Here is a 23,919-nt window from a genome sequence, read left to right on the forward strand (position 1 = left end):
TCAGCCAGCACTTTCTTCTTTAGTATTCTGGTCTCATAGTGGCCATGTCTGACAGGGGGGATTCTGTGTGGTCTCTGTGCACTACATACTTAGCTTGTACATTCATACAAGGGACTGGAGCTTGCCACTGTAAGTCCAGCATTGATAAGAAAGAAACGTGTTTAAAATGCAACGCAGTGAAAGTGTTCCAGAGTCTTCCTTTTTGTGTGTGTCTGAGACTGTGCATTTGTTTTAAATGAGTGTGTGTGTGTGTGTGCGTGTGTTGCTATGTTCTCTGCCGGAGAGGCCACTTTGTTTTAACGCATGCCTGGGCTGATTCAGGCGCAGCTCTGCTCCTCTTCTCTCCCGGCAGGCATGTTTTTCAGGCAGACATCTCTAATGATTATAGGGAGTCATGTAGTCTGAAGTGTGCAGGTTTTGAAGCGTGCACGTTTGAAGGATATGTATTCCCGTGAGCTAAGGGCTCTAAGCGACTCAGTGAAGTTCATGTCGATAAGAATGAACTTTCTCGAGTTTTTCTTTTGTTTCTTTTACATGGTCCTTTTTTGTTTGTGATTTTGCATTGGCCTCATTTCAAGTTTCTGCCGCTGGTCAAAAGGGAACGATTACCTGACTTGAGCCTCATTTCACAGTTAGACAAGCACCGTCTTGATCAGGGTGCAGGTGGTAGCTGCTCCCGTAAATGATATTTGGCCAGGACGTGCCCTCAACCGCAGCTGTCTCATGATAACTAACAGTAGGTAGGCTTGCTTATAAGTGCAATGGCTTGAGCTTTTATTACAGTGTGTCTATTTTAACTGTTAAACACTGCAGTTGTGGTAGTAGGAAGTAATAAAAAACACCATGAATTCTGCCTTTGCAGGAATGCTGTCACTATCAGTTCACTGTATCTATGGTTGATTTTTTTTACAGCAGACTGAACGGTATTTAAACAGGGATAATGTACTGTATCTCCGATAAACCAAAATCTGTGTGTTTTTCATCACATCTAATGGTCTATAAAATCTCCCCCTTCACACCTGCCAAAAAAGCTGACCTAGACTTCTCCTCATTAAGTTGTCACTCAGATAGGTATCTCCCATTATTTCTGTCTGAACATTGAGCTTTTTTCAGTGCCTAACATTCTGCTCCATTTGCGTGATGATGTGGCTGCTGAGCGATTTGACATTTCTGGCTTTCCTTCTCTGAAAAGGGTAATGTCATTGTAATGACCTTTACAATTTTGACGCTGGCTGATCTGGACCTCCAATCAGCAAATTTCCTGATTCAGCTCCCTGATGTAAATCTGCAAGGTTGTGATAACATATCTCTGGCAAATGGCAATATATATCATTAAAAAAAATTGATGATAAAACGTACGCGTGTGATATGTGTACGGTGTGACCATGTAAACCACATCACCACATTACCAGCTATGTCTGTATGGCTATAAGTCTATTGCTGCCCTTTGTTTTGTATGACCTTGAGAAAACAACCTTTCCCACTGCAGCTCTGTCCTTGACGTTGCATTCACAAGTCCATGAAAACTAGCTTCAATCCGGGCCCCTGGCAGAGGTCTTTGGCCGCTGTGATAGCGATGACAGTCCTGATGCTGATAATGACAATGGATGTGCGGTTGTGCTGTACAGTGTGCTCTATACAAAGCCGTGGGCAGGCAGCTTAGCTCGCTGCCTGACATGGGCTCTGCACCAAGTTAGGGGTATGGGGCTGCTGCTGATGCTGTGTGTATTGCGTATTAAAACGCGTGCGTGCTATCTGAGCAGCCAAGCAGCGAGAGAACAATGGCAAGCTAATGGAGAACATGATCGCCGGGCTCCCCTCGACGTCGAGCCTTTCGACTGACTGTGGTGTCATTGTGATCAGCCGCCATGTTGTCTAAAAAATCCCCCTACGCTTTCAGCTCACTGATGCCTTGAGGGAGCTCCTGGTATGGAATCCGCTTTCAGATGAGACGTGTCTATCACGTCCTCTCACTGTCACCCAAAATGCTGCATGATGACGGTCTGACAAGCACTCCTGGGACATTCTACTTTGTTAGCTTCATCTCAAAGTTTTTTTGTTTTTTTTTTCTCAGTCATGTGATCAGTTCATGTTGTCTCATCTGTCTTGTCTGTTTGAGTCAGAGCTGACCTCCTGAGCTCAGGGCCATGCAGTCTATCTGTCTCTTTGTCTTTGTGTTTGTGGGCCCACTCTGGCCTCATCTGTCTTCATAACGTCTGTCTCTCAGTTGACCTGTCTGCATAGCTTTTGCTCATTCCATTCACCCAGCTCTCTGCCCCCTTCCTCTAACAGCCTGCATACACTCACCTGGCTCCAGAGGTCAGCTCAGAAAGGACGCCGGAGAATACGTCTTTAAGCACATCAGCACCCCCCCACCCCCTATTTTCTCCATGACTGCCCTGCTCTCTGTGTTTATGTCAAAGTGACACAGTAATTATAACTACTTAATGAGACAGATATTTGGTATGCATGGCACAGTTTGTTCTGTTCGGCTTCTTTGCATATCCAAGATATAACTGGAACGCTACTGTGCAACTTGAGAATTCTGCAGTGAAACATGCTAAACAAACCTATGCATGGCTACTACCTGTATTAATGCTATGGCAATACTGAGATATAAATTTAATCTATTAGCACCTGTGAATGCTAAATCTCCCTTAATCAATCTGCAAACACAGCTAAATTGGCTGTTTAGCAAAAACTCAATGTGCAGGCTTTATATTTCTCTCAAAAAAGGGCCACTGGCTTCAAATGTCACCATGTTGTTTTGCAGAATATCCCGTTTCTTTTCAGTGGGAATATTTTTTCTGCCATGTGGGAGGGATGACTGTGACATAGTGCTGTGTGATGAGATAGTTCACTGCACTTGACCCAGTTCACCTTTCAATAGCTCCTCTATGTGGCATGGAGCTCATTGACGAAGACCTATTCCCATAATCGTAATTGGAACAGGCCACATATCTCAGGAGTGACCTAGGATGCAAAATTAATGCGACACTTATCTGAAGGGAGACTCTACTTTGTGCAGTGCTGTAGTACTCGAGATCAGTCTTGGTTTTGTTTTGATTCCAGTTCCTTAGTGCTTGTATTTGTTTGCTTGTAGAAAACAAAGGAAAATCCCCATAAATGAAATTCACCTCTGCAAGTCATTTTGATTATTTTATAAAGATATTTCTCATGGCGCACACGAACAAACACACTTATATACAGTATGGCGATAAAAGAGGTGAATGAAGAAAAATCTATTTTTTATGGGTGTTTTTATAGATATTGTGGATCCTTTAGATCGAATTAAGGAGTGCCTATGGTTTGCAATCTCCACATTTTACCATAAGTGTGTCCTGCAGTGGAGGACTCGCATTTATCTGGTCATGACTTGGTCTCAGTTTAGGCAGTCTTGAGTAGAAACATTGACACTGATTTTGTGTGTGTCTGGTTGCGTTTCTGCATAGGTCTTTGTGGATCAGTAAAACTGGCAGCTTCTCTTTTCTCTAAGTCTTGCTCTCTCCTGGTTTGCGGAGAGGACTCCTCAGTCAAAAAGCCTCTATAACAGGTCTCTTCCCTTCTTCCCCTCCCTCCTTTGCTCTCCTCTATTGCTCCATTTGTTTATGCTGGAGTGACTGTGTGTCAGCAGGTTGTCAATACCGTCTGTAAGAGACTTTAATGAATAGGCCTGTTATTGGACTGGTGGGAAGGCAACCCATTGTGTCTGTGAGAGCATCTGTGTGTGTGTGTGTGTGTGTGTGTGTGTGTGTGTGTGTGTGTGGCCCATCAGTGTGTGTAACACTGCAGAGCAGAGGGAGGTGGAGGTGTCTGTTCTGCTCTGACTCCCACTGCTTCATTGGCCTCACTGCAGTGCCCTCTGTCAGAGACCATTCACCAAAAGTAAAGGCCAGAACAGCACAAGAGCACGCGTGGTTTCATCCTGTGAATTAGTGTGATGAGGTCTTTTCTTATTCAAAACACACACTGAATACAAACATGATGCAGCACTCGCATGCACGCAAATTAAAAAGTACAGTTTACGTGACACACACCAGTGCTGGCACCTGCCACCACCAACAGCCTGCTGCTGTTGTTCTGTGAAGCACAAAAATGCACCTGTGCGTGATTATGGTGTCACATTAGTGCATTCACCAAGGCAGCCTGGCTGACTACTTACTGGGAATCCTGGGGCTACAAGACACCTGGGAGTTGAAGCCTGGAAAATGTTCTGTATGCTTCAACAGTCACTCTGATCACAAAGTGGAAAGAGGCACAGATGATTCTTTACACTGCAGCTCTCTAGTGTTTATAAAGAGGCACTGTTGCCTTTATCATGTTGAATAATTATTGTCATGATGTCTTAGAATTATTTATACTAATTATACTTTTATTATATCTTACTGACATCTTGATTGCCTTTCGTTTTATATTGTGACATTGTTCTTTAGGACCTCCTGTGTTTCCCATGTGAATCACAGGTGCACTGTTTTGCCCACACAGGTGTTGGATTTCCTTATGTCAAACCATTGCACTGATGAAAGTCTACAGACTTGGCTTTAGTTTTATTATTAAATGCTTGTGTTGCACCTAAGTGTGCACAACCTTCCTTTGTTCTTTTTGCTATAACAGTAAGGCTTTTTCGAGAATTGGACAGTTAGGGAGGTGTAGTGACATTTCTTGAAAGGCAGATTTTTTACTCACACATTTATTACTAGCATTGGAACTTAAATATTAAATACCAACTCAAATATAGACCAGAGACCAGCGATGCATACCGACATAATCAGGTTTAGAATTACACATGTCCTACATGTGCAGGTGCACAGTAGAGATATGAAAAAAAGTCAGCTGGCTTCAAAGCATCCATGCTTGACAATTTTTTACTGTATAGTACCCTGTAATTTTTTTCAGTTGCCTTTAATTTTTTTTTCCTATTAAATGCAAGCATCTGCCGCTGCAGGGCTTGAAATAGCACATTATACAATGCTTTTTGTCAGATTTCCGAAAACATAAGCGGTGCATGTTGACTCAGCGTCAAGCTCGTGTTTTCTCTTTCCTGCTCATCAAATGTACAAAGTCAAACTATCTAATTGATCAACTAATGTGATAATTCAGTAACAGCATTGGAGGGCGCATGAATAACAATTTCCCAAACAGCAGCAAAGCATAAAAAGGTTGAGCAAAGCTAACGTTTGGCGTCAATAGATGTTGCATTAATCATGCCTGCTCTATTTCTGTGTGCTCAGAAGAGAAGAGGGGTAGAAGAGGAGGGGGTCTACCAGTACACCTGACACGGGGGGGGGGGGGAAGAAAGGCAGACAGATAAAATGGAGTGAAAAGTGTCCTCATGAAAGAGAATTAGCTCCATCCAGCTCTGGGGGAAAGAGGAAATTCCTCTGAGTGCTGTTGAGATAGGGTTTCACACAAAGACCAAAAGAGAAATCAATTCTCCTTGAGATGCAGCAAGGTCAATTCATCGGGGCATGGCTAGAGAGGAGAAAGCTAAAGGGGAGGAGGAGGAGGAGGAGGAAGTTGATGAAGCAACCAAAGAATGGGAGAGCGGGATTGAGCGAGTGGTGTAGGAGGAGACTTAAGGGTGCACTGAAGGGATAAAGACAGAGAGGAAATGAGCAAACAGCGAGATGAGAAAGACTGGATTTGGGGTGGGGTGACGATCTTTTGGTTAAAGCTGGCCTACAGGGAGGAATAGATGCAGCAATGCATCGAGCTGCCGTCTCCCTGTATCTCTGACTCATGCAAAGAGGAAATGTGAGCAGTATATCTGACACACTGTTGGGAATGTCACCCTACAGCCCCGCATGAACTTCACGTGTTGACATAAGGACATCTCCTCAGTCTGTGACCTCATCTATCCCAACAGCTCTCACCTTACTACCACAGGGTTAGCCAGACACACAGACTGAATGAGTACGACTCGCTTTTGCTTCCAAGAAGCCTTGAGCTAGCTTTTAATCCTTAATGTTACATGAACAGCTCAAAATAGCCTAAATCTCCACCCCTAACGCCTTCCCCCTGCCAACTAAATCTGTTCCAATGTGTTTTAATGGTGTGTGTATAGCGGCTGATGTGATGTGGAAAGCTTGGTGATAAAAAGATGGCAGTACGTTGAGCTCAGACCTGCCCTCGGTGGCGTCTTGCCCATTGACAGCCACAGTAACTATACAGCCAGCAGAAAGGTTCTTTGGAAAAGGTTTAGTTCAGCATTGGATGAGAGCCGGAGAAGCCTCGATAGCAGGTAGTTATGGGATCCGCGTGGTGCAGGGCTTAGTGCAGGCGTCTGGTATGCACACCTGTCTCTACACAATTTCTTCTCTGAACAAGCGGCCCTGCCCCTCAGAGAAAGAGAGAGAGAGAGAGAGAGAGAGAGAGAGAGAGAGAGAGAGAGAGAAAGGGCTCTGCCAGGACCTGCACCACAGCTCCCTGCCCCTGCCTGGGGGGAGAGGGGGGAGGAGAAAGGGAGGATCAGGCGGGTGAGGTGCCAGAGGTGTGGATTAGAAGGCTGTAAGGGACACAGGGGTAATGTGGTATCTGAGGTCAGCCATTTACAATATGTTACTGTGTTTGTTGTGATGCTGTGTTTGTTTGTATCTTGTTGCTCGTGTTTGTCATGTTGTATTTTAGGCTCTCAGTTTCCTTCAAGGTCAGTTATTACCATTGACTCTCAATAATAATGAACATAGCCACCGTGATGTTACTAATTGGTTTGAAGACTCCTGCTTTGAAGCCTCAAGTTTGGCATTTTGGTTGTTGCCATCTTGGACTTGAAGTGACGCAGGATAACCATGTTTGGATGAGGGGGTGGAGCTGGAGAGGAGCGAGTGGTGGATCTGACATATACCCCTTTTCAATCCAAAATAGCACATGTATGCAAGTTTATAAACACAGAAAAAAGCCTATTACAAATAGGTGATAGAGTGCTCTCCATTTGCCAGTAGACCAGAGCTTATTACACAGTTTTTTTTCCCCTGGTGTATCACGTTTGATGTCACAGACAGGCCAGGAAACAAGTTAGTAAACAGTAGAGAGCAGCATGGAGGCCAGTGAAAATATTACGGTGGTTACTTATTTGACACTTCCTTACTTAATCAGTCTTTCTTTCAAACTCGTTACAGACTAAATTTTGAATAATCTTTCAGTGCAGCTTGAACGGAGATTTTGCATTTTGTATATTTTGCTTAAATATTGCTGCACTTACGCCAAGCGTGAACACAACTTAAATGTTGTGGAATCCACAAATGCAGCTGACCCCATTTTAGTTTGAAACCTCAGAGGTTGCATGTTCCAATCTCAGAGCATGTTGAGGTTGAGGTAGTCTTGACAGGTGAAAAAGGAAACTTTTAGAAACAATGGTACAAACACACACGTTTTACGGTTCGGCTGTTATCAGTCACAGCTTGTCAAGTCAAGCCACTACTGTTAGGCTAATATACCGTTTGTGATTTCATATGTCTTGTGTGATACTCCTTTCCCATTGCCACCACTTCTTCCAACAATAAACAATGCTCCTATATGTCACTTTATTTGCTTTGTAAAGACCCAGATCTGTTTTCCACTGCCTTGACTGTCTTAACTCATGTGCTACTTTCATTAACAGTTCCACCTTGTTAGTGGTCCAAGCAAAGAAATTACTGATCTTCCTTTTTGTCATCTCGGTAGCATTTTCTGTAATTGTGGTAAAGTTTGCCTTTTTTTTTTAAAGATTATTTTTTTGGCTTTTTTACCTTTATGTTTATAGGACAATTCAAGCATGAAACAGGGAGAGCGAGAGGGGACGACATGCAGCAAAGGGCTGAGCCCAAGCCCAGAATCAAACCCACGGTCACTGTGGTGAGGACATAGCCTCTGCAATGGGGCGCCCGCTCTAACCACCGAGCCATGAGGCACCCCAAAGTTTGGCATTTTAACATAGTGGTCAAATGGGATTGCTTCCCTTTTGAAGCCAGCCTCAAGTGGCCATTGGAGGAACTGCAGATTTTGGCATTTCATGTTTGCTTTATTTTTCAGCCCTGGAGGTTGCTTTTTGGTTCTTACATACATTTAGTGGAACAATTTTTGTGCTTGTGTTATATGAATTGAACTGAATTTTCAACCCTTCCTCTGCCAGTGTTTTCTAATGCAGCAGCAGTCTGTATATTGGGATACACGGATGGATGAACTCCTGCCTCAACACAGCTCTCAGCTAACACTGAAACTCAGACAGTGGCTGGTAATACGGTTCAAAAGAGCACTGATGAAATGTAACAAATCGGAGGCAGGGAGGAAGAATGGAAGCACGCATTTCCATAAAATTAGCATAGTCGGGATCAGAGCAATTGGCCCGATGAGACAGGAATAACAGCATAAACATAAGCGACTTCACATTGCATTCTTCACATCTGAATAATGTCGGTTAATGTTTGGGCTTGTAATGGGATTGCTTATTAATGTAGCATCAGGAGTATGACAGCGTGTCAGAGCGCAGCAGTAGCCGGCCCATATACATCGTAACAGCAGTGTTTCTGTCTCCATCCTAAATTTTTCTCATTTGTGCCCGTGATGGCTTGAGTAAATGTGAGAGATTGTATTTACAGTAACACTGAAGATGGTTTTTGTCTGTATGCTGGGCCAATAATCACCAGCCAGCCACTGCCACAAATCTTCATTAGAGGATTAGCCAGCAGGGAGACAGCTTGTGTTCTTTTGCCTTTATTGGTGGCCCTGCGTCCAGTGCTTTCTGCGTTGGCTTCTACCCTTTCTGTCTCCTCTGCTTAAACCTGTGAAAATAGCTGCATGCTCACCTGAAAACCACACACTCATACCACATCCATACCTATACGTACACTTTTTCTTTGTCTCCTCTTTCTGTTTTGTTCTTACGCCGCCTTTCTCCCACATATGCTCAAACCCACATGTACATAATGGTCACACATCCTGTCAGTTTGTTCCCTTGAGGTGCATCAGCTGCCCGGTGGGCACTCATACTCAAGACAGAACAAATTAAGGTCACAGCGGGGAGAGCCGCGCCAGCAAAGGACAACGGGAGCTGCCAAGTGTATCTGAGTGTATGTGCGTGCGTATATTGTTTTGTCTCTTCCGACCTCTAAACAGTGGCATGACTCCAGAGAGAGCCGTTGTTAAATGGCTCCTGTCCCACTCAAAGGAAAACTGACCCTCATTGCACCATTTTGCAGGATAAAAGGTGCCACCCCCTCCCTTTGAATTCAGGCTAAAAAACCGAGTGAAGAATGCTCTTTTGAAGGCTCTTTGATATCACCTGATGAAGAATATGGGATTAGGTTCCCTCTTGTGCCTGCTGGCAGTGTTGTGACTCATCTAGGCCTGTTGTTGGCCCATCAATGCTGTTCTGATACCTGAGGGTTTCTTTTTTTCACACTCTTTGTGGTGAACATACAGCTTACATCGACACATACAGTAGCTGTAGCACACTGATGTCTGTTTTTCTGCACCCTGATAGATAGATGACTTTACATCTTTATATATCCTGTTGCTGAGCCTGTTTTGCTCCTTCCAACCTTTCAGCACTTGACTAGATGAAGCTACCTTATCATGCTGGCTGGTCCCGGAGGGGTCCAGAAGTTCCAGAGGGCTCGTCTCTGCCAGCCTGGGCCTCAGACCTCCCCTCAAGGGCAATATCGTATTCTGCCTGACTGTGCGCGCCTGTGTAATCCATAGCTGCAGGGAGGGTGACCTTCACAGCAGGCAACCTCACAGCAGGCTGCGACACAGGCACTCAGGGAAGAGGACAGGCGGGGCGAAAAGGGTGCTAGGGGCAGCACACGGCAGTTCTTAGATAATTAGCCTTTCATATTACACTCTCTACATGTGGTTGTTCTCTCTTTCTTGCAATAGCTATGATGAATATTAAAGTGGTCTTTCCAAAAGGCCGTTTTAATTTCAAAATGAAAAGAGCACATCTGCATTCTTTTAATACCTATATAACTATAGTGGTTATGTTTTTTTAATATACTGTCATGTTGGCAAGCAGAGATTTTTTTCATAGATTCTTTGCAAAGTTTTCTATACAATTTTGTTAGTGCCACAACTTCTAATGGTGTACAGCTCAATCTTGAGCCAGTCCTGTTGAAAAGACATTTGTCATTAACTGCTCAGTATAAAAGCAGCATCCTGCAGTTTGCTCTATGTCTTGGGGAAAAAAAAGAAGCTATTTATCATTGAACATTTGCTGTGCATCCAGTGCACCCTGCTGTCTGAGTAAAGGTGAAGCCAGAGCCAGAAAAAGTTATTGACAGTTTTGTGAGGAGATGACGCAGCCAAATAAGTCCCCGCTCATGAATGATGCATGTCCCCACCGGCCCTGATGGAGAAAGAGAGCGAAGCTGGATGACAGCTGGGGTGCTGTGTGTGCATGGTGCAGAACAAGGTGAGACTCTTTATGGTACAGCCCAGCTCTCTCTCCCTCTCCCTCCTTTTCTCTCTCCCTCCTTTCCTTTCTTGCCCGCTGACTCACAAATATACACAAAATCAGGAGTTCTCAGTGGAGCCGTTACTCTCTACAAGTCTCCCCTGAGCCTGTGTAGCCACACAGTGACCTTAGAAATGGTCTGCTCTAATGCTCCGTCTCTCTCTCCACCTTGCCTCCATTCTCTATGTCACGCTTTGACTCCCTCTCGCTTTCTCCTGCTCTCTTTTAGTGTCTCCCTCTCGCTGAGCCCCTCTATTTTCGTCCGAAACAATCACTGTATTTTCCGTCTCACTGCCCTACGCTGCCGCAGTCTGAGACTCTGATAGCAAGACGGAGAGAGAAGCAGAGAGATGAGAGTAAAGAGGGTGGGCATGGGACGTGTGCAGCACGCAGGGCAGAAACAGGAAAGGCTACATAATGGTTTGTTGTCGTCGTCACTGTAGCGTCACATCTGCCTGTCCTTTTAGCAGCAGCGGAGCAGCAGCTAGCACACAAACGCACACCGGCTGCATCCACAAGGCTCTCTACCACAGTGTCAGTGGCCTCATGTACACATGCACAGTGACATGTACAAGCATGCAAACTGCAAACACATTCTACATCACTGCCACTGAATGGAGGCACTTCAGAGTTGCTGCAATGGTGTCTTTGGTTATTTGGCTACACATGCCACACATACCCAGAATAAGAACATCAAGACTAAGGCCAAAGATATATATTTAATTCAAGATCAAAGCTAAATTTAAACTCCATGCCATGGCCGTACACAGATGTGATCAAATCTAGGATCCCTCAAAGAACTACATTCTGGCCTTTATAAGTGCATGACATTTAAGCACAGTACACATTTTCATAATCATAGCAATAAAAAACAGGGAGTGAATGGAAATGAAGACAGTGCGTGTTTGCTGTGGCTGTTTGTACAACAAATTCTCACTCATCAAATACCAACACGTGTGGCCCTATGTGTCAAACTTTGACACTCTGTGTAGTCCTCTAACATCAGGAGTGGTGGAATTAATACCAGATCCTTTACTTAAGTAAAGTAGGAATACCACGGTCTAAAAAATACTTTTCTTAACTTAAAGTAAAGAATTATTATCAGCAAAATGGAATTAAAGTTTTAAAAGCAAAAGTACTCATTATGCAGAATGGCTCACTTAAAATACATGTAAGATTATTGTTGTAGTTTTTTAATGTGAAGCCTATTTTCAATACATGGCAAACTGCTGGGTAGATTAGTGGTACAGTGCTGCATCATATAACTTAAGGATATGTTATGTGTTTAAATGTAATTAGTAACTATAGGCTTAGATAAATGTAAAATGTATAGTATTTCTCTCTGAAATGTAGTGGAATTTAAGTGTGAAGTACTATAAAATGGATATATTCAAAGAAAGTACAAGTATGTCCAAACCCTACAAAAGTACAGCTCTGCGAATATGTACATTGTATGACTGAGTTTCAGTTTTTGCCACTCAGGCATGGTGTGTCACATATTGTTTCTTTCCAAAATAAACTTCTCACAGCCATTGTACAGTTGACACTAGTTACATGCATACAGTCTTTTTTTAAATTAACTTAAACCAACATAGGTTTACTTGATGTTTAGCGATTTTAATTTCAATGCTCTTTCTTTACATTCCTCTTACTTCTGTTATGTGAGTTGTTTCAGTCTTTTTTACTTTACTCCTGCCTTATTTTTGTTTCATGGTATTGCATTATGTATCACTGCACTTTTGGTGCACTTTTTACTTCTTCAATCATGTAAACCTGTGTTGACACAGATTCTATAACCCATCTGCCTTAATTCAAAAGCACTTTTGTTGAACTCCTGTTGTTTTTAAATGTGCTATATAAATAAAAGTGACTTGACTTAACTTGACTTAGGTTTAAGCAACAAAAGTACTTGGTTATGTTCAGGGAAAAAATGTCATGGTCTGGGTTAAGAATGTTTATTACAAATGTAATGCGACATGATGTATGTCACGTAACATACGATGTTGGCAGATAAAATAACTTAATATTGACTTTTGGTTTCACACAGGACATAAACAGTGATATCCTGGGTGAAAGTCCAGTGTTTCTTTGACCCACCCCTCCCATCCTACATGGATTTTCTTGCTCTTTACAACAGTTGCCTGGAGCACCTAATAATAACACAGCCACAACCATTTTTGCACTAATTACACCGTGAAATTGCGCCTCCAGGCAGTGTCAGCTGAGAATGAGGCTGTAAAACCAATCGCAGTGTTATGATACACTGCCTGATGGCACCTAATGTAGCAGCATGATACGCAGATAGGTGGCGTCAGATTGAAATGCTGCCAGTAACAATGTAATATAAGGAACACGAAGGTCCATGTAGGGCGCGCAGGAGGGGCGGTGGCTGGGTCCAACAAACCAGACTTTCACCAAGGAGGTCGGTGTTGGATTCCGATCTGGTTGAGATGCTTTTTTTTCCACACCTAACCGTCCATGTCTTTGTTGTCTAATCCTATGCATCCTGTAGTTGGTTGTCATGTGCCTTTAGTGCCTAAACCTAACCACATGCTTTAGTAGTGTAACCCAATCAAGTGCTTTTGTTGACATCCTGGCTTCGGTAGCAGCATCCCAGAACGTAAGCAGCAGACGCAGAACAATACCTAGAGCTTTATATGTAGACATGGATGTCCACTGACAAAGTGGCAATATGTGATGACTTGAAATGAAAACGTGTTGGTCATACAGACACTAAAGGGTGCCTTGGTGTGTAAACATCTGATGCTTAGGGCCACTGACCAGTTGTTTTTGTATATAATGGTTGCTCAACATGTTTCTGTGGAGTTGGGAGTGAGAACATCCTAGTTTACATCTTTACAGACACAAAGCAGTCTACCAGCTCATCTCTTTTTTTTCTCTTCTTTGGACTTATTCACAAACACACACACTTGTTCATACAGTATGTCATCACTGGCCTCAGGGTCTGTATCAATTTTCATTGAATCTGAAACTCTGACTTGTCCCATTTGCCTAGTCCGAGACAGACGAGAGAGAGTATTACTGGGAGAATAATTGCCGGTGATAAACTACCTCTTCAGACGTGGCTACATTGATTTGGACAGAGCGTTTGTGTAAGGGAAAGTAACAGCGATAGATCTCAACACTTTACAAACGGACCCAGCAAGCATTTGAATAAAACATTGTGCATGGGAACAACATCGTTGGGGAAAGCCATTAAGTCTCAGATTAGTAGCAAGTGGCTAATGCAGTCAGTCGGTGTGTAAAGCCGTGCAGCAGTGCACCGCTCAAACAAACACATCAATCTGACTAACAGTGTGTGTCAACATGCTTCATGATTACCATGCTAATCCCAGAGCAGCACACGGGAGACCACAGGAGATCATTACAATCAGACAAGGGGACTCGACTATAGTCTCAACTAAAATCTGTAGAATTCATTCTGACACACACACACACACACACACACACACACACACACACACACACAAAAATAATTTTCTCTATTTTACAGGCCATTGGTAAAATTATGTTTTTCATAATCAGAACAATGTAAATGCGTGCTGAAGCTCCTGGTGTGCTTCGCTATCCCATGTGTACACACACACACACACACACGCACACACACACACACACACAAACAATGCGTTTCTGCAGTTGCTATTCAGGCACCAATTTTATAGCACTTCAGCGTTAATGTCATGTAAATGTGTTGTGAGTGTTCGAGATTTCATGGCGTGTTAGTGGAGGAGGGGGTGCCTGCTGGGTAGAGAGGACGACTATATGGTGCCTGCGCATGTGTGCATGAATGTGTTTGAATTTGTGCTGGGTACAGAGTGTTCAGGTGTGATGCTCTTTTGGCACTGAGTCATTCAGTTAGTGCTTTTTTTTAAAAAAAAAAAAATCATTATAGTTGTTGGATATAATGGATGTAAATGTTAAAGTATAAAAAAGAGGAAGGAGAGGTGCATGATGGTGCCGTAGAGATTATCCTGAAGATGTTTGCATGAATATAATGGACCTGATTTTCCTAATGTGAGATGGCAGCATGCCCAGGAAATAATTTGTTGCTACCTGGCTTTCACACCTGAAGTGAAAACACGTCATTGTGAAGAGCAAGGTCATTTTGTTCTCAATGGAGGGCATTATTGTGCTCCTCTGTGTTCTTAGAGTGTGATAGATATTGATAATAACTTGATATTCTTCCAGTTTTTGCAACTGGAGTTTAACTACATCAGTAATGGAATGTGATGGTTCATTTCCAATGTTTGCTTTAGTTTGTTTTTATCCTGTCATAGAATAAATATCACATACCCTGCTTATTAAATATTCACAAAAAACAAACAAGCATGGGATCAAAGTCAAAACCAATTTCCATAGTGGTCATGAATTGCCTGTATAAGCAGGTTTTTATTATCTCAGCCATGATTAAATGCATATGTGGCCAAACGGTTGTCAGTTTAAATCATGTCCAACTAAATAATGGTGTTCGGTATACCTTTTCTCCTTGCTTTAACTAAGCATACTTGAATTCCGTTTTATTTTGTTGGCAACCATTTTTTCATGTTCAAAAGAATTGGAATGTTTCCTGGGTTTAAGGCACTAATTTAGCTTTTAGCCTTTGCACTTCTTTAAACTAAATTAAACTTAAAAATCCATATTTACTTTTACGAGGCATGTCTAATGGCTCTTTAGTAAAGCAAAGCAAACATTTTCAACTCATAAGAAGAAAGAAGTTTTAGTCTCACACAGGGGACACGTCCCCCTAAATATTTACAACATGCTACATGCTAGCATCTACATACTTCTCTACGCTGAGTCCGGCTTCATGATAGAAGCAGAAAATGGCATATCACATCAGGGGAGGCAAGTAAGGATGCAGGAAGATAAAGATTTGTGACAGGTAACTGCGCAGTGACTGCTCCACTGCAGTGCGTCAGCCCTTGAGGTCAAAGGCTTCCTTTAAATCTTTTAGGCTGTGAAGAAGACCTTGTTTTACTCCAAGTGTAATGTTGGCTCCATTTAAAAGGTGGTGTATATGTAAAGAAGAAATTAACCTTAAAATCCTCAAAAATCTGACCACTTGATCTATTACTGCAGCGTTAACATGTTCTTTTACTTTTAATACTTAAGTAAATTTGATTTAATAAAATGACTTTTGATATTTAAGTACGGTAAATATCGGATACTTTACGACTTTTGCTCAAGTCATACTCTGATAAGTGACTATAACTTCTTTTTATAACTTCATTTTCTGTTAAGATATCTGTACTTTACTAGCTGTGCCCCAACAATTACATATTCATCTACATAGTCATGCCAGGACTTGACAAAAAATAATTGAGAATATCTGCAAGAATGTCGATGGTTATAACACTTGAGCTGTTTTTGTTTACATAAACCTCATTCAGATTAAAATAAATCTCTGATAGCAGTCTGTGGTTGGCGGATTAAGCTGCTTTGTGTGACAGTAAGACCTGGAAGCATTAACCTAGCACATTAATTGTGTCATTAGTAAATCTATCCAGTCTATTTGATACAGACTTTGTGACATAATGTGCTTTGTGCTTTGTTGTTTTTGATGTGGAAGCACCGTTACTCCCACATAGTTTACTCTGCTAAACAATACTACACTTCATTCAAATGACATCACACAGAAGCTTTATCTGGACAGTTCATGCAGCGCCCAACATGAACTTCCCTTTTGCAATGTTGTGCAGATTTGGTACATGAGCACTTCTATGTGCTTGACATCTTTCATTGTCACCTGGTGTCCTCAGGATTTGAAATGTGCTGGCGCTGCACATCCCAGATTCTCTCTCTCACACACACACACACACACACACACACACTCACTCAGCATGGTACCATTGGGCTGTCCTCCAATATTAATACACAAGGCTGACGATGCTGTGGGACTGCATACATGTCACACTGTCACAGCAGAGCAGAGGAGAACAGAGCGATGGGGAGAGAGTGGGAGAGAGGGAGGGGGGCTAATTTTGGATGCATGGCATGTGGAGTTAGGATAACCATCTTTTCTGCAGCTCTCCTCCACCACACTGTTTGTTCAATTACCATTTACTGCAGAGAGAGAGAGAGAGAGAGAGAGAGAGAGGGACACAAAGAAAGAGAGGAAAAGAGGAAGAGAAGAGCAAGGGCGACAGAGGGAGAGGAGGAGGAGGTGCTCAGTGATGCAGGGGATGAGGAAGTAGATGTGAAAGAGTTGGAGAGAATAGAGTGAGTGCAAAAACAGAGGAGGGGGAGAGAGGAAAAGCAAAAAACATTCTGTGTACAGAGGTAGGGAGGGAGCAGAGGACGTGAGGTGAGATGTGGTGCAGAGCTGACAAGAAGAGCAAACACACACTGTCACATAAAGGTGGCAGGTACAGTGTCATGTCCTACAGTACAGCAGCGCCTCATCTTGCGTGCTTTTCTTGGACTGGAACATTAATAAACATAAAATCTGCGCGACATAATTTCCTTGTATAACAGCTTCTGTTTACGCAGGGCTTCTGTTATGAAACACCACCACTGTTTCTGCTTTGAAAAGTGTCATGGGCTGTAAGTGTAGCTTTAAAAAAAACCTTATTCAAACAGACTATTCCCAGCTCCCTGCATGGGGTCCCAACCGTACCAAATTGAGATATATAGAGATGTAGCTCGATTCCAGCTTCCCCTCTTTTTAAATCCTAATCCCTCCCTCCCTATCTTTCCTCTACTCCCTCTCTCTCTCTCTCTCTGGCTCCAGTATACCGAGCAATTACAGAGATGATATCCACTGTCAGTCAGCAGCTCACAGATGAAGCTGGGCCTCTTTAACATGCTAATGGAACGCCAGATTCAATCAGGCCTTTGTATGGCAGAGGGGAAGGCAGCGCTGCTCATTAAAAAATAAATCATAATAACAATGAGGCCCAGGCTGAAAAGGCAAGCAGCACCTTAGCCATGACGTTGAACTCTTCCTCCCTATTCCTCCATGCTTTCTCTGAAAACACTCCAGGTCCATCATCACTGTTTCTACCTGACTTTTATGTTAGTAGTGTTGGATGTATGTGTGTGTGTGTGTGTGTGTGTGTGTGTGTGTGTGTGTGTGTGTGTGTGTGTGTGTGTGTGTGTGTGTGTGTGTGTGTGTGTGTATGTGAGAGGGGGTGTGTGTGAGGGTGCAAACTCCCTGAATCATCTGACTAACAAGAAGCGATTATGTCAAGTCAGCACTCTGTCCTGTCCACCTTTCTCAATCTTTCTCTCTCATTCTTCCCACCGTCCAATAAGGCCTCTGTCCCCTGGCACACACAAACACACACGCACAAATACAGACACACCTACGCACACATACGCACACAGTCTACACTGCCAATTTGTATTCTCTCACTTCATCAATTAGAGCACAAGGTCATCTCCAGGTCTTACGTAAGGTCAGAACCCCAATGCACTCCTGCATACGAAGTTTAGGATTTGCTGGCAGTAACTGCTATTAGTTCACTCACTGAGACCCACTTAAACACTATATTTATTGTGTGTCTTTAAACACTTAATAAGTGTGCTGAGAACTCGGTGACAGCTAGGTTCTCAAGGTTAAAAGAAACATTTAGGAAAATTCATTTTTTGCTTTCAGGCAGAGTTAGATGAAATGATTGATACCACATATATCTCTGTTTAATATGAGGCTACAACCAGCAGTCAGTTAGCTTAACTGAGCACAAATAGATGGGGAAACAATTTGCCTGTCTAGCAATGACAAAATCCACCTACCAGCACCTCTATAGCTCACTGTTCAACACATTCTCATCCCAACTCATCATGTTTTGTGTTTTGTTTTGAGCAATAGACTTTCACATCTACAAATGATGCGCTAAGTCTGTTGTTGATGCTCCGGGACACCATGTAAATATTTGGCTGTACATGCATTGTGTCTTTTAAAATTATATTTCTGTTTGCATAGCAAATGTTCAGTTTCTGCTTGTTAGATACGCATACAGTCTTTTACAAAATGAACTTACGTCAGTAAAATATTTCGGTTATTTACGTTGATTTCCTTGTTTAGGCAACAAAAGCATGTGGTTAGGTTTAAAGAAAAGCATCATAGTTTGGCTCCACATTCATTCGGGAGGTGAACAGCAGGTTTCCAAGTGAAAGTCCAGGGTTTGCTGGACCCATCCACTTTCTGCCTATCCTATAGGGTCTTTCCAATCCTAATATGACGTTTTTACCGGCAGGTTTAAACTGACGCTGCCCAGTGGTGTATCATACCGCTGAGAAAGGTGCATTTTTGCAATGGTGTCTGTCAAAATCCCTGAACATACGGTGGCATTTGAAAAGTTGGGAATTAGAACAAGCTGCACTTATTGACTCATCATATTGTGTTTGTTTTATCCCGAAAATCCACAACCATTAACTTTCTGGAGTCTCTGCTGGTTGCTTGGCAACTGCTCGGAGCCAAGAAATAATCCAAGACCTAACCCCCCATGAAATGGCAAATTGTCATTTTTCATACGGATTAATCAGCCCAGACATAGTGTAGCCTTACATGTTAATTACAGAGCTTTTGACAAGCTGATAGGGGGATTGTGTTGTGTTTCTTCCATTTAAGCTAAGCTAACCCACTACTGACTGGAGCCTTATATATTCAACAGACAGGTATGTGAGTGGTATTACTTTTCTCATCTAACTCTCTGCCAGAAAGAGGATAAGCGTACTCTACAAAATCACCAACTGTTGCCTTAAATTTAGTATCTTGTTTAAAATATCTCTCCAGTGATTTTCACATCTATGAAGTTGGGGGACTCACAAGAGACAAATTGATAAAGAATAGTCAGAATTTATGTGGTAGAGGTATCCTGACTTTTAGCTCTTAGAATGGGTCCAAAAACATATTTTTCCAAGAATGCAACTCAATCATACTTTTATTAGACTCTCATGGTCTAGTATATGATAACGTCTTTCAAACTCCACACTCCAGTCCCTGATGTCTCCAAACCCAAAATGAGATCTCAGCCTCCCTCTGGAGACATAGAAGACATTATACAACTGCAAGGGTGTAGGTTTTATTTCAACATCAGCAGTGGCACATAAAAAAACAGGAGGTTTGGGGGACCTCCGCCAGAAAATTTTGATTATCAAACGCTTAATTTCCTGCATTGTGGTGATTTTTATGCAAAACTTTGCACCTTTTCTTCATCAAATTATAGTGTAAATGTCAAGTCTTCTTCTACATTTGTATTCTTATTGGAGATTGATATGAATTGATATGAACATCTACGAAAATACTGAGGGACACCTGTATCATTTATATCTGCATAGCCCCCTCACCCCAAAGTCTAAGTAGTTCTCATGACTAGTCAATTAATTTTGATGCACAAATTCAGTGGATTGTTCTTTCAGTCTCTTTGAAACTATGTGATCCTATGGTCTTCCAGTTGTGGACCTCTGTTACCCATCACAGGTGTCCCTGCTACCTTTCTGTAAGTTAAGTTATGAGTGTGAACACTTCTATGACCGCACCTACAGTAAGGTGTCCTGAAATATCACTGTGAGCTGAGGAAATGTTCGGTCATGGGACAGAAAATTTGCTTCAGCAGTGTTTTTGCTTCACAGGGGTGAACCTCTGATGTAATTCAGCTGTCACATTAAACAAGCATATTGCACTGCGTTCGTCTGATATCCTCATTACTCTCATTACCATGCTGCTTTGGATAGCTTTTCAAAAGCCCAGCGCTCCTTTCATCCATGGTACGCTTTGTTTAAGATCTCTCCACGGGGTAGTGATTCATAGATGCTCACTTCCTTTTTATTCATCGTTCATCAACACTGGAGAATGCAACTTTCGGTGTGTAAGTGTGTGCAGGTTTATGTCCACGTGTCTATAGACCGCAGATTTATTACAGCAGAGATCAACCAGAGCTCACTGAATAATTCATCGCCTGCTATCACGGAAAAATATGCTGAATACGCCTCAGCTGAACTTGACAGTGTGGGAGGAGGTATGAAAAAGCATAAAGCTTGCTCTTGACTTAGCTTCTATGTATGAGACAACAGAGGGAAAACACTGCTCTCCACTTTGACAAATGAGCTCAGGTTTGGTTCAAGGAGGTTTCCCTCTTACATATAATGAGCCATGCCAGGGGAATTAGCATCCATGGGGGGAGACCTTTTTGTGTGCTTCACAAAGTCTCAGTTACAAGACACTGGCGCACAATTTTAACCCAGCGTTTTAGATTTAAGATGTAGTATTAACCTTTGAAAATTTTCAGTGGCTTGCCCTGATTCTCTTGCACACCTCCCCAGCTGCCAGCAATTCTTTTGCAGGGGGAGGTGATGGATGCTGATTTAAACAAAAGTGTCATTTGTGGTCACACCAATGACAAGTGACATTACCGTAGAGACCCCCCAGCACTTAAAGAGATTGGGCTGTGGTTGGCTTGCCCAGGGATGAACAGAGAGCAGTGTGTTAGAGGACATGCTCGTTTGTTAGGCTACTCCATATTCATAGACGATACACTGCAGGGCTGAAATGAAAGCAGTGGCCGTCAACCACATAAAGTCTCCTCCCCCACTCTATTAGCCTGATAGCATATTGCCCTCTACCCTCCTTGGGGAATGGAAGTCAATGAAATGGACTGGCAAACATTGGGCAGGGGTACATTATGGCTTCTTCAAAGAGCATGGGTATATTTTTTTTAACCCCCCCCCCCCCCACCACCCCATCATTCCTCCTCCCTTTTTCTTCCCTTAGAGAGAGGGGTTTAATCTCAGAGAGAATCTGGTGCCTTTGTTGCGATCCCCCATAGTGTATTTGGGTTGATCCACCTGTTTGTGGCTGAGTGATAGAATTCCATACCTGAGGGCAGAGCTTTCTGGGAGGTGCATGGGAATAAAGTCACTGGCTATTGTTCCACCTGGGTGTGTGACGACCGCCTCAAGCATGGGAAGAAGGGGAGGAGATGGGAGAGAAATGAGGGTTTGGGTGGGGGTTGGGTGGCAGGGGAACAAGTGGGAGCAGATTTGAACAGGCTGCAGGGGAGGAAAACAACGGACAACAGAGGACAGGTGGATAGAGGCAGAACATGTTCTGGTGTGCTGCCTTCTCAGGCAAAGAATGTCACCTTGTCCTTCTCCTTCCCCTCGCTCCCTCTTTTTCTGGTGTTCTCTCTCTATCGTTTTATCCCTCTGTCCCCATTGCAGTACACTGATATACAGACAGCATTTTGCCTCCTCTTTCTACCAGTGCCATAAGTCTAATCTCCCTCCGCTGCAGTGGATCACTGTCTTTCAACAGACACAACAAAGCAATGCAATCGGTTCCTCCTCCTTCCAACAGTCCATCCATCACTGAGTCAGACATCGCCTACAGCCAGAGACATTCAGACACATCTCCAATGGACACCTCTGTGATCATCTTACACACCTGACTGGCCCTCAGCCAAGGGAGGAGCATTCATTACAAAAGGAAAATACATAAAAAGATAGAAACCTGAGAAAGAAAGAGAGCAGACGGCAGGGAATTTAAAAAGGACAGAGGAGATGGAGGTGAGGCTGTTTCTCTTTTTACAGTAGCTGCTAGATGATGCAGTCAGGCAGTTTATTTCCTGCTAAGGTGTGGATAAGAAGTATTTTACTGCCAGAAGGATAGCCTTTTCATAAAACTAGGCTGTCAGTACAGTAGAAAGATGCAAATACGTTTGAAATTGGTGCAATATATATCCAGAAAAAACAGATGAACAAGGCAGCAGCAATTGCTTTTGCTCAACTAGCAGAAAACCTACAACTACCAGAATGCACTGCGCTGCATCCAAGCAGCAAACTACGGGGCTAAAAAATTAAGCCAAGCACCAAAAACTGCAATCAAGTGGCCACTTATGGCTGTCTACAAAACAGAACAAATCCCCACAGACCTCCATGTTAAATTGACCACAGGTTTACAGCCTGGTACGGTTTTGGTGTTGTTGCAGACCAATAAACTCTCCTGCTGGTGGGTGACATAATGTTATGTCACAGGAAACATCATAGAGGTTGGTTGGTGACAGATGATCTCAGTTTAACAATACTCTGAAATAAGTTTTGTAAAACATTTCTAGCAATCAATAGGCGATAAAGTAACATATTCTTGCTTCATATTTGAAGAATGCTGCCTAATTTTGATGTTTAATCTTAGTTTTTCCAAGCTCCATTTTACTTTACAGGAAACATATGGAGGTCACTTCCTGTTCACAAATTCTCATATTACAGCCAAACGGTGCACTAAAACATGTTTCTTAAGACATTTTAGATGATATTTACACAATAAAGTAAAAATTATTCAGCACTGCCTAGTTATACTGTTTGATCTGAGTTTGTGAGAAAGAGAGCAAGAGAGGAATGGGTCTCTTTTTAATCTGTTTCCATACTCTCCGTGTCTGTGGTGGCAGGCATACAAAAACGCAGACGCACAATCGGTAGGGAGATCTGAGCACTGGTTAGATATAGGGAAGTACCACAGTTAATTTACACATACTTTTCACATTGCTATGATACAAAGCTGGCTGAAAATAAGCAAAGTATCCCTTTAATGACACCAGTTATTTAAGGTAAACCAAAACCCAAACTCTATAGCCCTTCTGTTTGCTTGTGTGTTTGCGTGTATCCTTTAGTTACCTGGGTTATTATAAGTGTGACAATAAAATAAAGATTAAACGAAAATTCCACTGAAAATCAAATACTTCTCACCTGTCACTTGCTCCTTTCCTGAGGATGACAGCTTATATTATCAGCTTAAATGCACAGCTGCTGCTATGTATTCCAAGAGCGAGCCCCAGCAAAAAGTATCAAATGTCCATAAAAACTTTTCATAACACTCAGCACTACAGCAAAATCCACTTTCCTGCCTCCTACAGCTACTATCGTCTGTCAAAAAAAAGCTACAAACTTTTCAGAGCTTCCTTTCAAGCCTACAGTCAGTCAGTATTTGTAAGGAAGTCAAGTTCTTTGGGGAGTATTCCTTAAGAGTTAAGGTTTACATTAGAATGAAGGTTTCACAAAATAGGGTTAGCTATGTAACCATGTGGGTCAGGGTTAGTGCTAAGGGTTGAAGTTAGGGAATGGATGTAAGCCAGTGCCCTGACAAGGGTAACTACACAGGGGTGTGTGTTTGCGCATAGTTGTGTGTTTGTTTTGTGCTCTCATTGTGACCCTCTCTGTGTGTGAACACTGTAGCAGCGCTGTATGCCTTGTCTCCACAGTCGGACTGTGTTTAGCTGCACTGCGCTGTTGTCTCTGTGTTCCCATCATCCCTGGCTGTCCCCTCCCATTAGCCCTGACAGCTATTTGTCTGTCATTACTGACCTCAAAACGGCACAAACACTCTCCGTCACCACACACACACACACAAAAACACACACACTCACACACACACATACACAGGCTGCACGCTAGCTGAGCCTTGCACTGCAAAATCATTTTGTGCCAACGCTATAGTTCAAACTTAATTACATGGTATGGTTTCATCACGCTAG

The 23,919-nt window shown here is 42.7% G+C and overlaps 1 protein-coding gene across 1 annotated transcript in view; it reads left to right on the top strand.

Annotated features, from left to right (window-relative positions):
- Nucleotides 1-23,919, top strand: part of znf385a (zinc finger protein 385A) — a 68,916-nt gene that overhangs the window by 984 nt on the left and 44,013 nt on the right. The window lies entirely within an intron of this gene.

The sequence above is a fragment of the Plectropomus leopardus genome, chromosome 8, assembly GCF_008729295.1.
Source record: "Plectropomus leopardus isolate mb chromosome 8, YSFRI_Pleo_2.0, whole genome shotgun sequence".
NCBI classification, from domain to species: domain Eukaryota; kingdom Metazoa; phylum Chordata; class Actinopteri; order Perciformes; family Serranidae; genus Plectropomus; species Plectropomus leopardus.